Source organism: Panthera onca, chromosome A2, assembly GCF_046562875.1.
Source record: "Panthera onca isolate mPanOnc1 chromosome A2, mPanOnc1 haplotype 2, whole genome shotgun sequence".
NCBI lineage: Eukaryota > Metazoa > Chordata > Mammalia > Carnivora > Felidae > Panthera > Panthera onca.
This window is the reverse complement of record NC_138340.1, coordinates 632,663-645,693: the sequence shown is the minus strand read 5'-3', so window position 1 is coordinate 645,693 and position 13,031 is coordinate 632,663. Positions and strand designations below refer to the sequence as shown.

General features: G+C 62.9%; 1 protein-coding gene across 6 annotated transcripts in view; it reads left to right on the top strand.

The window, feature by feature from the left end:
* The first annotated feature begins 1,670 nt into the window (after window positions 1-1,670).
* The window catches only part of SBNO2 (strawberry notch homolog 2), a 50,499-nt gene continuing 39,138 nt past the window's right edge, over window positions 1,671-13,031 (top strand). For 5 of the 6 annotated variants that reach the window (XM_078443749.2, XM_081791066.1, XM_081791067.1 and 2 more), the window contains exon 1: window positions 3,317-3,448. The gene's annotated coding sequence lies outside the window, so the exon portion shown is untranslated. Of the gene's footprint in view, window positions 1,695-3,316; window positions 3,449-13,031 lie in introns of those variants that run through there. The other variant, XM_081791064.1, reaches the window with a different exon arrangement.

Below are 13,031 nucleotides of genomic sequence, written 5' to 3'. Positions count from 1 at the left end.
CACCACAGGGAGGGCTGGAGAGGGAGGGCAAAGAGGGGCGCGGTAGGAGGGAGGGGAAAAGGGGGGGGGGATGAGAGGCAGGAGGCAGGGCAGGAGCAGAGCCACAGGGGCTGGGGGGCAGCCAGGGGAAGTGGGTGCAGAAAGGAGAAGTGTGGTGAGGGACCCAGCGCCAGGAGGCGGGCAGGGAGGTGCTCCCACTGCTGGGGAACGCTGGGGCTTTCCAGAATGTGGAGAAACAGGAAGCACCCCGGCCCCGCCCCCACCCCCTGGGCAGGGCCAGGCCGACCCACCTGCCCCACCTCACCTGCCCAGGTCCGGGGTGGGGGTCTCCGCTCCCTGGGTGAGCCCTCTGCCTGCCTCAGTCTCCCAGTCTGCACGCTGGAGTCCTCCCCAGGAGGGAAACTGAGGGGTAGCCCAAGAAGCTCCCCATGGACCCACAGGGAACCCCCCCGGGGGACCTGACGTTGGGGTCTGACTTTTCTGCTGTTTGAAACAATTGAAAGGGCAAGAGTTGTCGCACTCTGTGAGCACGCCTGTGCGGAAGGTGGGTCAGTCCCAGGGCCGTGCCCATTTGGCAGGTGAGAACACTGAGGTTCAGAGGGGCCCCTGGCCTGGCTCTGGGACGCCATTTCTGCTGTGGTCTCCCCACACCGGGCTGCCCAATCTCACCAATAGAAACAGGACTCCCGGTTTCGCGGGAGGCTGCTTTCTTTTGCATAAGTATATCCCAGACACTGCGCGGGACATACTTAAACATGAGAAATTCTTCTTCACGTACGTGGAATTCAAATTTAACTGAGTGTTCTGTATTTTATATGGTGGCCTACTTCCTCAAGCCTGGTTGAAATGTCTGGGGGGATATGTAGGGGGTCCCTGCATGGGACTGGGACAGAGGGAGGGCTTGGGGAAGGCTCTTGGACCAAAAACAGAACCTCACCGGACAGACCTCTGGTCTTCTGTGAGCCTTTTCCCCACCGGAGGAGGGGACCTTGGGCACATCTGATGAGAGCCAGGCGTGTTCCCACCCTCTGAGTGTGACAGCTTCTGCAGCCTGAGCCATGAAAGCTGGGGCTGCCCAGGGCCCCCATCCCAGCCTTTTATCACCATTAAACAACAACAACAAAAAAATCCCTCCTCTCCAGACCTCCAACCTCAGGCTTCATCATCATTATTATCTCATAGAACGCTCATTTAGGTGGCTCTGTGGACTTTTGTGAGGAAAGATCCAGAAGTGCATCTGGAAACATTCATAATACCCAAACACAAGAAACTGTTCATTTTGCTATCTTAATAACCTAGAAGGTCCCCACCTCAAATTTACAGGTGGGGAAATGGAGGCACAGAGACATTAAGTAACTTTCCGAGGGTCACACAGCACACCGCCAAAGCCGCTGCCCTGCAGAGCCGTGTGCCTTCCGCTCTCCCGGGCTGCCTCTTGCAATTCCCTGGAAATCCCCAAATCTGACTAATTCCCTAGACATCCCCAGACTTGGCAGATTACTCCATGCTGAGATGGCTGGACCCACCCCGGCCTGGGCAAACTGCCCCCATTTCAGGCAAAATTACCCATAGAAACCTTGTGGTTTCCCGAGGTGGACGTGGCAGAGGTCAAGTCCATGCCTCCCTGCGCTCCGTGACCCTGCGCCGGCTACTGGACGGTTCTGCGCTGCCGTTTACCCGCCAGCAACACACAGGTAATAGCGGTCCTGACCTCGGAAGGTCATGGTGGGAACAGGGCCGGCTCTGTGGGCGTGTGACTCAGGGCTTTGCCCCGGCTCCGTGTTCAGGGGGACCCGTACTCCGTTTAATGCTCTGCTGTCGCCATATTGAAATCCTCACTATTTGAACGGGGGGCCCTCTGTCTTCATTTCTCACTGGGCTCGACAGATTATGTGGCTGGCCCTGTGTGGGAGGAAATGGGAAAACACAACCGGAAGGCCATCTATCCCCTCATGTCAGCTTATTTGTGCTTTTGAATTTTAACTGTCGGTTGCTCAATAGGACTTATTTTCATTAGCTATGAAAAATAGTTTCAAAGTCAAGGCTACAACCCAAATTGCCAAAAACTACACATACCGAAGCAAAGCTCACTCTGAATAAATCATTTCTCCTCTCTCGACCTCAGTTTCCCCTGCTTCCTTGTAGGCTTGGCTACCGGTGGACTCTGACCTGGATTTTTGTAGGTCAAACGGGTTTTAAACAGACCCTTACAAGTCTGTGAACAGCTTTCATTTGCCTGGACTGCCCTTCCTACTCTTGTCTATCTGGCAACCTCCTACTTGAACTTCAAAGCCCCAGCTTCAATACCCCTTCCTCCATAACGTGTTAGGCAGAGACTTCAGCCCTCCCTGGGCCCCAGGCCCAGTCTTGCAGATGGGAGTGTCTGGTCCAGCCTCCATTCCCCCTAGATTGGGAGCTTCCTGAGGGCAGGCCTGGGAACTGAGTCCTCTGGAGCCCCAGCTTTGTTCAGCTCGAGACCAGGCAGAGACTGGAATCCGTAAGGGTTTACTTAATAAGTAAACAAGCACATGGGGAGGTAACCTCTAATTTCAGGGGGCTGGAATGGGCACAGGAGGCCTCTGGCTGGTGGCGAGGTGGGGCTTTCATTACTGACAACCCAGCTAGGGAAGGGGTGGTGCCTCCCAGACTGGATCTGCCTGAACCAGCCTGGCCCAGCCCACAGTGGGTCCAGTGGGTTCAAGTCACAGGAAATCTACAGTCTGTGCCAAAGTCCCACCCTCTTCCTGGCAGTGCGGCAAATCTGGCCTCGTTTGCATCAGGCCCCTGGGAGCCCTAACGGGGAGGGAGCCAGCTGGGGAGCAACCCAGATCCCAGGGCCTCTCTCTTGGGACTCGTCAGACCCCACCACTACTGGGCTCCACGCTGGGGCTTCCGATAGGTCCCAAGACTCCTCCTGGGGTGGAGACAGACTAATGGGCAGACAACTATTGGTGGGGAGGCAATTAAGGGAGAGCGCAGGACTGGGTGGGGGTAGGGCCGAGTCAGATGGTTTTTAGGGAGTATCTGAGGAGGGGGCTTTAGAGCTAACATCCGGATTATACGAGATTCCCAGTGGCTTAAAGCTCAGGTGTGAGACTGCAGGGATGGAAAGGGCCCGGAGGTGGGAGTGATTCAATTTGATCTCCATGTTTGCATAGGAGGAAACTGAGGCTCGCGAGTAAGCCAGGAGCCGGGGTCCCAACATAAACAGGAGTGGGTGGGATTGGAACCCGTGGCCCACTGAGTCCTAACCCTGCAGGGCCCCCTGGGGCCCCGCCCACGACCACGCCCACCCACCCGCCCACTAGAGGCTCCGCCCCGCGGCATGACCGGAAGTGAGCGGGGCCCCCAAGATGGCGCCCGAAACCCGGAAGTGAGCGCGGCTGAGGCGAAGCTCGGAGAGACGGAGGCGCCGCGGGCTCCGCGCCCGGCCGGACCCAGGACGGAGGTGAGGCGCGTCTGGCCCGACCCTCGCTCCGACTCCGCCGACCCCGCCCAGCCCGAGCCGCGCTCCCCGGCCCGCTCGGGCCCCGGCCTTTCCCCCCCCTCCCCCCCCTCCGCCCCGCGGCCGCCTGCGTCCTGGGCCGGGGGTTCCGGGGTTCCGGGGCCGCGGGCGGAGGGAGCGCGGCGGCCTGTCCCCGCCCTCCTCGGCGACCCCCCCCCCCCCCCGACCCCGCCCTCTGCCTCGAGCCTTGACCCCGCCCTCCTAAGCGACCCCCCCCCCGACCCCGCCCTCCGCCGTAAGCCCCGTGCGCGCTCAGCTGTGAGCCCTGAAGTCGCCCTGCTCCGCGACCCCCGACTCTGTGCTGCTGTGTGACCCCCCTTCCCGACCCGCCTCCGCGTGAACCTTGACCCCATCCTCCGCGGCGACACACCAACCTTTACTTCCCTCCCTCTTCGGTACCCCCGTCCCCACCCATTAGTGATTCCCTTACCCCTCCCTACCGGGACCCCCATCCCGCGCTCTTTAGTGATCCCCAAACTTTACTTCTTCGGTGACCTTTGACCCTGCACTTCTCAGCGACCCTCCAGCACTGTGTGACCACCCCCTTCACAACCGCTTCTCCGTCATTCCCTGACTGCCCCTTTTTGTGACCCCCCCCCCCCCCCCCCCGGCCTCCGCCACCCCAGCCCCTTCCTCCCTGGGTGCCTCCTGACCTCTCCTATGTTGGTGACCCATGACCCCGGGCTCCTTGGCGCTTCCTGCCCTCTCCTGCTTTCCTAGCGGCTCTGTCCAGACACTCCTGTTGCCCACGGCCTTGGGATGGGGGCCTTCCTGGGGTCGGCTGACTGCGCCCAGAGTGTTGGGTGGGAGTCTTGCCTCTGCTGGCATCGGAACCTGGCCTCCAAGGACAGGAGGACGGGAGGAGGTGGGCAGAGAGCTGGAGGTGGGCGGGTGCGGAAGGGGATGCCCGCGGTGGGTCCTGCCCATGCCGGGCTGCTCCCCAGCACCCAGGTCCCTGGAGCAGGAGGCTGGGAGACCCAGAGTCAGGGAGTAGGGGTGTGGACAGCCACGGAGGAGCTCCTGGGAGGCGGTGGCTCCCTGAATAATGTGGTTAATGGTCTGAAGGGGAAGAAAATCTGAGTCTGTAAGATGTGTGTCTGGGGCACCCCTGGCTTCTGCTTCCCAGCACGGACATCGGTCCTGCCTGCCCTGAAGGACTTTCCTGCCTGGCCGCTGCCTGGCCGCGCTGGCTTGGCGCCATGTGTTTGCACCCCACACAGGAGGGTGCCTGGCCTGGAAGCCGACCAAGGTGAAGCTTCATCTGGCAGTTTGGGGGGTAGTGAGTGTTTCATGGCATGGCTAGGGGGGCTGGTATAGGACAGGCTTCAGCTGGGAGCCTGCTTACCTGCCGCCGGGCACGGCGGATCTTTGGATCTTCCCCGTAGACGCTTAGGGAAAGGCTGAAGGAAGATGGGGCTCGGGCCCCGAGGACTGCAGACCCTGCAGGGAGGACAGATGGCCACCTGTCAAAGGCACCGTACTCCAGAGACTGTCTGAGGCCAGTCTGGGTTGGGATGTGAGGCCTGGCCCTTCCTCCGGGGCTGGACCTGACCCTGTGCCTCTCTTTTCCCTCCCTGCCTGGCTGTGGGGGGCGCTGTGCAGTCGTGGACCCTTGTGAGCACAGCCGCTGGGTGCTCCTTTCTTGGACGCTGAGACCAGGGCCCACTGGGCAGCCTGTCTGTGTTCTTTCTTTCCAAGCACCCTGGATTTTCCCAGGGGAGGCCCCAGAGGTGGGTGAGTGCAGCCCAGAGCTGTGTGCTTAGGGCCACGGTCCTCTTAGGACATCCATTTCCAGAGGCTTCATAGAGAATGCTGAATATGAAGTCTGGGCCACTGGGTGGGTGGGCCAGAGAAGGCAGGATAGGTGAATGGCCCCAGGGTCTCACCTGGTCGGGAAGGTGCCGGCAGGTATGCAGAAGGCCCCCAAGCAGCCTGGCAGATGCAAGACCGCGCCCGCCCAGGGACAAGCCGCTGTGGGGACTGAGGGGAAGGCGTTCTGTGATCTCAGACGGGGGAGGGCGCTTTTGATTAGCTCTGAGTATCTGAGCAGACACCTATTCACACCTGCCCGGAGCCAGCATCTGCCTGGTGTGTGTGTGTGTGTACACGAGTCTTAGAAGACGGGTGGGGGGACCAGATTTCCAGGAGAGCCTGTGGGACTGAGTGCAGCAGGGGGCTAGGTCCCTTGGAGACTGAGTGGGGTGGGGCCAGCCACTAGTGTGCAGGCAGCAGCCCAGAGCCAGTGTTCTCCAGCCGCGTGATCTTGGACCAGTCACTGCCCTGATCTGGGGGGACACCGAGGCTGGATTCCCGGGCCCCGCAGGCCTGGCCCCCACTGGGGCGAGACCAGCTGAGGCTGGCCCAGCTCAGTTCTAGCAAAGTCCCTGAGGCCCCTCAGCAGGGGCCAGGCCGGAAACGCTGACCGAGTGAGTTCGGCCGGGAATAAAGAGGCAACTGTGTCCAGTCCCCAGAGGCCACCTCCCTCCCAGGATGGTCTCCTCTGGGTAACAGGCCTTTATGGCCGCGGGTGGGGGTGGGGACCTGCTTGTTCCTCTGCTGGTGGGGAACGTAACCTCAAGTACAAACACCGTGAGGCTGATGTGCAGAGTGGGGGGCACCCTCCAAGGTGCCAGCAGCATCCAGGGTGTGCACGTGTGTGTTGGGTGTGGCATGTGCGTGTGCGCGCCCACCTGTGAGGGTGCTGGGAGTGTGTGCAGCATGTGTCCTGTGACCCGTGCGTGCCTCTCCTGCGTGCCCAGTTGTGTACCTGTGCCCACGTGAGTGTGCTCTCAGTGCCGCGTGCGTTTGCCTGCACGCGTGTGTGTTTTGTATGTACGTGAGAGAGCGTGCGTCACGTTCGTGGGATCTGCCAGCGGCAGGCTTGGAGTGTCACAGCCAGGGTGTAGCGGGCCTCCCGGGGCAGCCAGAAGGCACAGTCACCCGGACCATCCCAGGCCTGGCCTTACTCCTGCTCACCTGCCGTCCGCCCGGCTCTGCCCGTGCCCAAGTGCAGGCCCGGGTCCTGGTGTCCATGACGTGCCTCGCGAGTGTGGGTCCCCTCTCCCCTGAGTGGGGTCCCTTGGAGCGGCCCTTTCCCCCGCTCCTGCTGTGCAAATTTCCTTCATCTTCTTGCCATTGGGGACAGCTGGCCCGCAGGTCCCCTGCTTCCCTTTCTGCCAGGCGGGTGACTCAGGCGAGGGCTGAGAACGTGATTTCTGATGCTCAGGCTCTGTCACCTGCTGCTCGGTCTTGCCAGGCCCCGAGGGGAGGCAGAAATAAGGCTTGTCATTTGTTTATGTATCGCCCCGCGGACGGACCCTGAACATGCGACGCTCAGGGAGGGAACCCGACACAAGAGGCCACACGGGGTGTGAGTCCATGTGTGTGAAACGTCCAGAGCAGGCTCATCCAGCGACAGGAAGGGGCTCGTAGGGGCCGGGGGCTGGGGAGGAGGTGGGGGTGAGGGGGACAGGGTTTCCTTTGGCTGATGGAATGTTCTGGCACTCGATAGAGGTGATGGTTGCACAACTCTGTGAATGTACTGAAAACCACTGAATTGTATATTGTAAATATGTGAAGTATATGGTTTGTGAACTGTGCCTTCACAGAACAAAACAGCAAGGCCCGTCCTTGGTCAGATGCCCATGTGCTGTGGCCTGGGGGTGAGCGGGTGTCGGGGAGCGGGCCCCTTCCAGCCCCACGAGGAAGACGGGAAGAGACATCTCCTCACTGTATGAAGGGTGGGAGCCGCCCCTGAACCCCAGCACTGTCTGGGACGTGCAGATGGACGTGGTGTGCAGTGTGCATCACGTAAGAAGTCCTGGGGGTGTTTGGACTTCTGATGTAGGGTGCCTTGGGCGGGAGGCCCCGGGGGAGCTCCCCCATAAAGCCTGGGGCCTGTAGGAGATAGGGGAAGGGGGGCGGTACTGCGCTGTCCTGGCTGTCCTTCGACGGCCCTGATTGCCCGGGGACCTCCCTGCCGGGAGGCCAGGTGACAGTGGGGAGCGTAGTGACCCCAGGGAGTTGGTCCCGTCTAAAGTCATCTGTGGACTCCTCCTGGGCCATCTGCAGGGGGTGCCCTCCAGCCGTGTGGTCCTCAGCATGGTGGGCGGGGACATGGCCCAGGGAGGCCCACAAAGCACCTGTCCTGTGGGGGGGTGGGGGGGGAAGGAGTTTGTGTGGCCCCTGCTGTGTGATGGCAGATTTGGGCTTTAGTCTGTCCCTGGGGGCTCGAGGTCTGTGTGCGTCTCAGGTGCCCCTGTGGAACCAGGTACCTGCTGGCCCTTCCCTGGGACTCCTGTCCCTAGAGCCCCATGGCAAGGGAGTCACCAGGTCTGGTGGCACTGAGAGCAGACACCCAGACTCCCCATTGGGACTGGCCTCTGTCTCCTTTGCTCCAAGGCCTGCTGCATTTCAAAAGCGACCTGTGCCGCACTCTGGAGGCAGGTCACCTTCATTTCCTTGCAGTCACAACCCAGAGGGTCAGAGGCCACTGACACAGGATATGGGGATGGCAGGAGGAAGGGAGCGGGTCTGCAGAGAGCAGTAAACCTTTATGGCACTGACTCACCAGGTGGGGCAGAAATCCCTGCCCTCAGGGTGGCCTGGGGGTGCCAGGAGTGGCGTCTTCCTCTGCACGTTGTAAGGTATGTTACATAAGGTACCTTCAGGAAAGGCTGCCCCCCCCCCCCCGCCCCGACAGCTGCACGTGTGAGTGGCAGGTGTGGACGTGGGAAGGTGGACCCGTTGACCTGCTCAAACTCTTGTCTCCCGCTGGGGTGCCGTGGGCATCGAATCTGTGTCTGGGTTCGCGCATGGTCTGCACAGGGCCAGAGCTCAGCAGCGTTTCTGGAAGGTCCTCCTCGGCCACTTGCCCTGAAAGCTATGAGGTGGGGGTGTAGCCACCCCCCCCACGCCCCCGCCTAGTCCCAGGGTGGTTCCGAGCTTAGCACTTGTGGCCCAAGGCATCGGAGCCTCTCCTGGCATCGTTCAGGCATGTGTGAGCTGCCCGGGGGCGTATCCAGGATTGGATCCTGGCCCTGTAGGTGCTCGGCCACCTGAGGGCGGGGCTCAGAGTGAATGAGCCCCCGGGTCCATCTTGGGGACTGTCAGGGACAGGGGCGAATGAGCCCCGGGTCCGTGTCGGGGACCATCAGGGACAGCCTTGCAGAGGGGTTCTGCATTGTCACAGGGGGACTGGGTGGTCCCACCCCCAGCACTGTGGGAACCTGCAGGAAGTCACCCCACATAAGGAGGGTGTGACATGACGGCTGGATTGCCAACTTTGAGAAATCAGGGGCTGCCACCCCCAAATCTGGGTCTGCCGTGTCTCTCAAAGAACCAGCCCATCTGGAAGCCCCGGGCCACATTCCTGCATAGTGTAGGCTGTGCTGTCCCAGCCGCCCCCCGCCCCCCGCCCCCTGCCCCGGCTCCTCTGAGGACTCTGGGAGGCTTCCCAGAGAAGGGGTTGCGGGGGGCTTCTGTTCTCCACAGACTGTTATTATGGGGGACACTGGGCCAGCCTGGCTGTCCGCTGGTCCGTTATGAGCTATGCTCTACTCGACTTGTGTGGTTGGCTCAGTAATAGTCCCAGAGACCAGGTCCCTCGAGGCCCCTGAGGTGGGGGGTGACCCTGGATTCCCCAGGGACCCAGCATTCTCCCGAGGTCCTCAAAAGCAGAGCACCTTTAGGGGCGCCTGGCTGGCTCACTCGGTTAAGCACCCGAGTCTCGGCTTCGGCTCAGGCCACGATCTCACGGTTCGTGGGTTTGAGCCTTGTGTTGGGCTCTGTGCTGACAGTGGAGCCTGCTTGGGATTCTCTCTCTCCCTCTGTCTCTGCCCCTCCCCCCCAAAAAGGCAGAAAACCTTCTCACTGGAGGCTGAAGGGGAGTGAGAGGCTCGAACTTGAGGGAGGCTTCCGTGTGCTGCTGCCGGCGACAGGGACGCGGGCCTGTGTCCTCCGGACGCCGCGTCTGCCCGCGAGAGGGACCCAGCACGGAGCCCGGGCCTCGTGACGCCCAGAGCTTGGGGTTCCTGCTGCTGCGATTTGGGGGCCTCTGCCCTCTTCCCAGAGGCGGGCACGGCCCGGTGCCGGCGTTTGCTCGGGACGGGGCGTGTGAGACCGCGTGGCGCCACCGCCGTCCCCGGGACCGGCCCGAGCCCGGAGGAGCCCTCCCCCTCTCACGGGACACCATTTGCTCTTTGGGTTTGGGTGAAGGTCCCTGGCGATGGTCTTGCACCAGGCTGGCCCTCGGGAGCCTGAGGAGGGTGTGGACGGGTCAGGCCGCACACCTGGGACCGGCGTGACCCCGTGTGGGCAGCAGTAGCCCTGTCCTGCTCAGGGTTCCCTGGGGGCTCAGGAGACACCTGGCACGCCAGCCGGCCTGAAGCAAGCCCGACACTGGCAGAGGTGACAGCAAGCACCGGGACAGACAGACCACCCTCCGCACGGACAGACCGCGCGGGGGCACGTCGCTGTCAAGGAACCGGGACGTCGGGCCGGTGGGCTTTGGCCCTAAAACCTGCTCGCGGGAAGAAGACGTGGGTGTCAGAGGAGACCACAAGCTCAGTGTGCACGATGCCTCTTAAAAACCGCGAGCAGGCGCAGACCTGAAGAGGCACTTCCCAGAAGAAGCCACGTGGGGGGTGCTCAGCGCCTGTAGGAGGTGTTGGTGTCGGGGACAGAGGTTTGAAGGCCTAGCACCCTTAAGCGGCGGGCTGGGAGCACCGCTCCCGGTGGCGGGAGCGGGCTGGCCGGCAACAGCGGTCCCCGCCCGTGGGCAGGTGGGTCGGTGCAGCACCGTGGGAAACCATTGGACCACACCCGGAAGTGAGCCCCCTCGGGCTCAGGGGGCCCCTCCCGAGACCCAGACTCCAGCGTCCTCAGCCATGACCGAGGAGGCTCCCTGTTCCGGTCCCCATTCCCCTCTGGGCCCTTGGATGGGTTGCGCAGGGCTGTGTGCCCCCAAAGCTGTGCCCGTGGGGCTGGCAGAGCACCCTCGCTGGCCTCCCCGGGGCTGCCGTCAACCCGGCGTCTGTCACAGGCTGCTTTATAAAGCGCCTGCCCCGCCGGGGGCTGTCCTTCCACCCTGACCTTCGTGGGCTGTCACAGGCGCTGCTGCTGACTTGGCCAGGCTACCCTGGACCCACGGGCTGGGGTCCGTGGGCACACGGCCGGCAGAGGCGCTGCCCGGAGAGGCGGACGGATTGCCGCAGGCAACCCCGAGGCTCCCCCAGAGCTCGGCTCCAGGCTCTCCGTGCCTCACAGGGTGTCGTCCCGTCCATCTGGGGTTGGTCCCGCTTCCCCGGATGCAGTTTCTCGCCCTCCTGGCTGGCCCTTGCCCGGGCGAGCGAGAGAACACTGACACAATGCCGAGTGCTCCGCCGGGCCGGGTCTGTCGCCCCCGCCTGGCCCCCCCCCACCGACCCCAGGTGGCGAGCGGGGCCCTGCGTGCTGCTGTCGCTCCTGGGCGTCAGGTTGGGGTCACGGGCCTGTGGTGTCCCTCCTGCCGGAGCCACCTGCACTTTCTGTCCACTTCCCGGCCTCGCACCGAGCCGCGTGCTGACCACGCAGGCCAGGGCCGGGGCGTCCGGGCTCCCCGTCCAGCCCGGTGTGGCCGCCGCCCGTGCTAGCCAGAGCTCGGCCCCCCAGGCGAAGGTGTGCGGGGGCGCCGGGCCTCACGTCCCCGCAGGACGGCAGGACCGGACATGCGGGAGCCCCTCAGTTGAGATGTGGCCCCTGGGGAATGGGGTCTGGATGGGCCTCTGGGGGCCCGTTGAGAACAGAACTGGAAATTGAACCCCTGGACAGCTGTGCTCTCAAATGGGGATTCTGGGCCAGCCCACCTTGTCCTTGTCTCAGATGCAGGGGCTCCCCCTTCCTGCCCTGCCTGACCTGGGCACCGGGCGCCGGGGCTCCTGCCCTGTCTTCAGCATCTCAGAGCTGTTGCGTTCCGGATGCCTCCTGGGAACTCTAGAGATCCGAGGTCACGTGCTTGCCGCCAGCCTCGCCCAGAGCTCCTGGTCGGCAGTGCTCCCGGGGTCACAGAGACTCGGACTGAGGGTTGGGGTGGCTCCAGCTGGGGTTTGCTTTCCCCTCCGGTCAGAGTGTGCTGGGGTGGCCTTGCCAACTGACCACACAGTGGGCCGCTTAAACCACGGAGCTTTATTCTCTTCCAGTCCTGGAGCCCAGAGGTCTGAGGTCAAGGTGTGGCAGGGCCTGGGCTGTGACCCAAGGTCACATGGCCATCTCCTCTGTGTCTGTGTTTGAATCTCCCTCGTATAGGGGTACCAGTCTTTGCAGTAGGCCCACTCTACCCCAGTAGGACCCCATCTTTGCTGATTGCATCAACTAAAACCCTATTTCCAGGCGAGGCCCCGTTCACAGGTTCCCAGTGGATGTGAATTTAGGGAATGGCCGTGGCCCGCACCTCTCCTGCCCCATTGCTGGCACCCTGTCTGGCCCCCGCCCCCTTTACTGTTTGCCTGCCACTCTGGCCTCAGCAGATGAGGGAGGCAGGAGCCCCCACAACGTCTTCCCTGGGGACCCTAGCCCCTCCCTCCCCTTCCTTTTCGTCCTTGGGCCCAGAGCACCCATGAAGGCCACTATTTGGGGGGGTGCGTTCCCTCGGAGGGTCTGGGAGAGCTGAGCTATGCCTGGAGCCCAGGTAGGATCTCTGCTCTGGACTGGGGCCCCCAGCACAGGCCGTGGGGTCTCCCCTCCACGTGGAACCCTGCCTGGCTGCCTGCCTCCTTCTGACACCTGCACAGCTCATCTTGGCTGGGCCCCTCTGTCTGGGAGCAGAGGAGTTCTCTGGATGCCCCTGCCCATGTCCCTTCCTGGGCACCCCCACTGGGACAGCCCCAGGCCGGCTCTGACCCGCGGCTCCCCATCCGTCGCTCGGTGTGGGGTCCACAGGCACACCCTCCCCAGACAGTCCTGGTTGGCCAAGTTGGGGTCTCATCAGGCCTCTGGATTTTACCAGGGCCTCTGCCCTGAGAGCCGAGCCTCAAAGAGCCCTGGCCAGCCTCTGTTGGGCCCCCGTCCCCCCCACCCTCCCTCCCCCACCTGACCCCTGCTGGTATCCCTGGATCTTCACTCAGAGCCAGGTGGAAGGACGGCCAGAGAGGCCACCGTCTTGTGCCCTGTGGGAGGCCAGCCAGTCCCTGCTGCCCAGAGACAGTTCCCAGGGCGGGGGACGACGTCGTCCTGGCCTGGCGGGGTCCAGACAAGGTAACAAGTGGGAGCGGGCAGGCAGTCTGGGCAGCCATCAGGGTCGGGACAGCCTGCTCACAGCGTCTGGGGGGCAGGCCCACAGGGCTGAGGGGGTTGGCAGAGAGGCTGGGTGCCCGCAGGTGCCTGCCGTCCGGGGCGTATGAGAAAGACGGGCTCTTCCAGGCCTTGGCCTCCCTCCATGCTGCGCTGCCCCGTTGTCCTGTCTGGGCCACTGATTCCTTGATCTTTTTCTTTCACAATGACTCATTCGAAAACCTGATCTCAAAAGGAAATTGTCTGAACACAAACCACG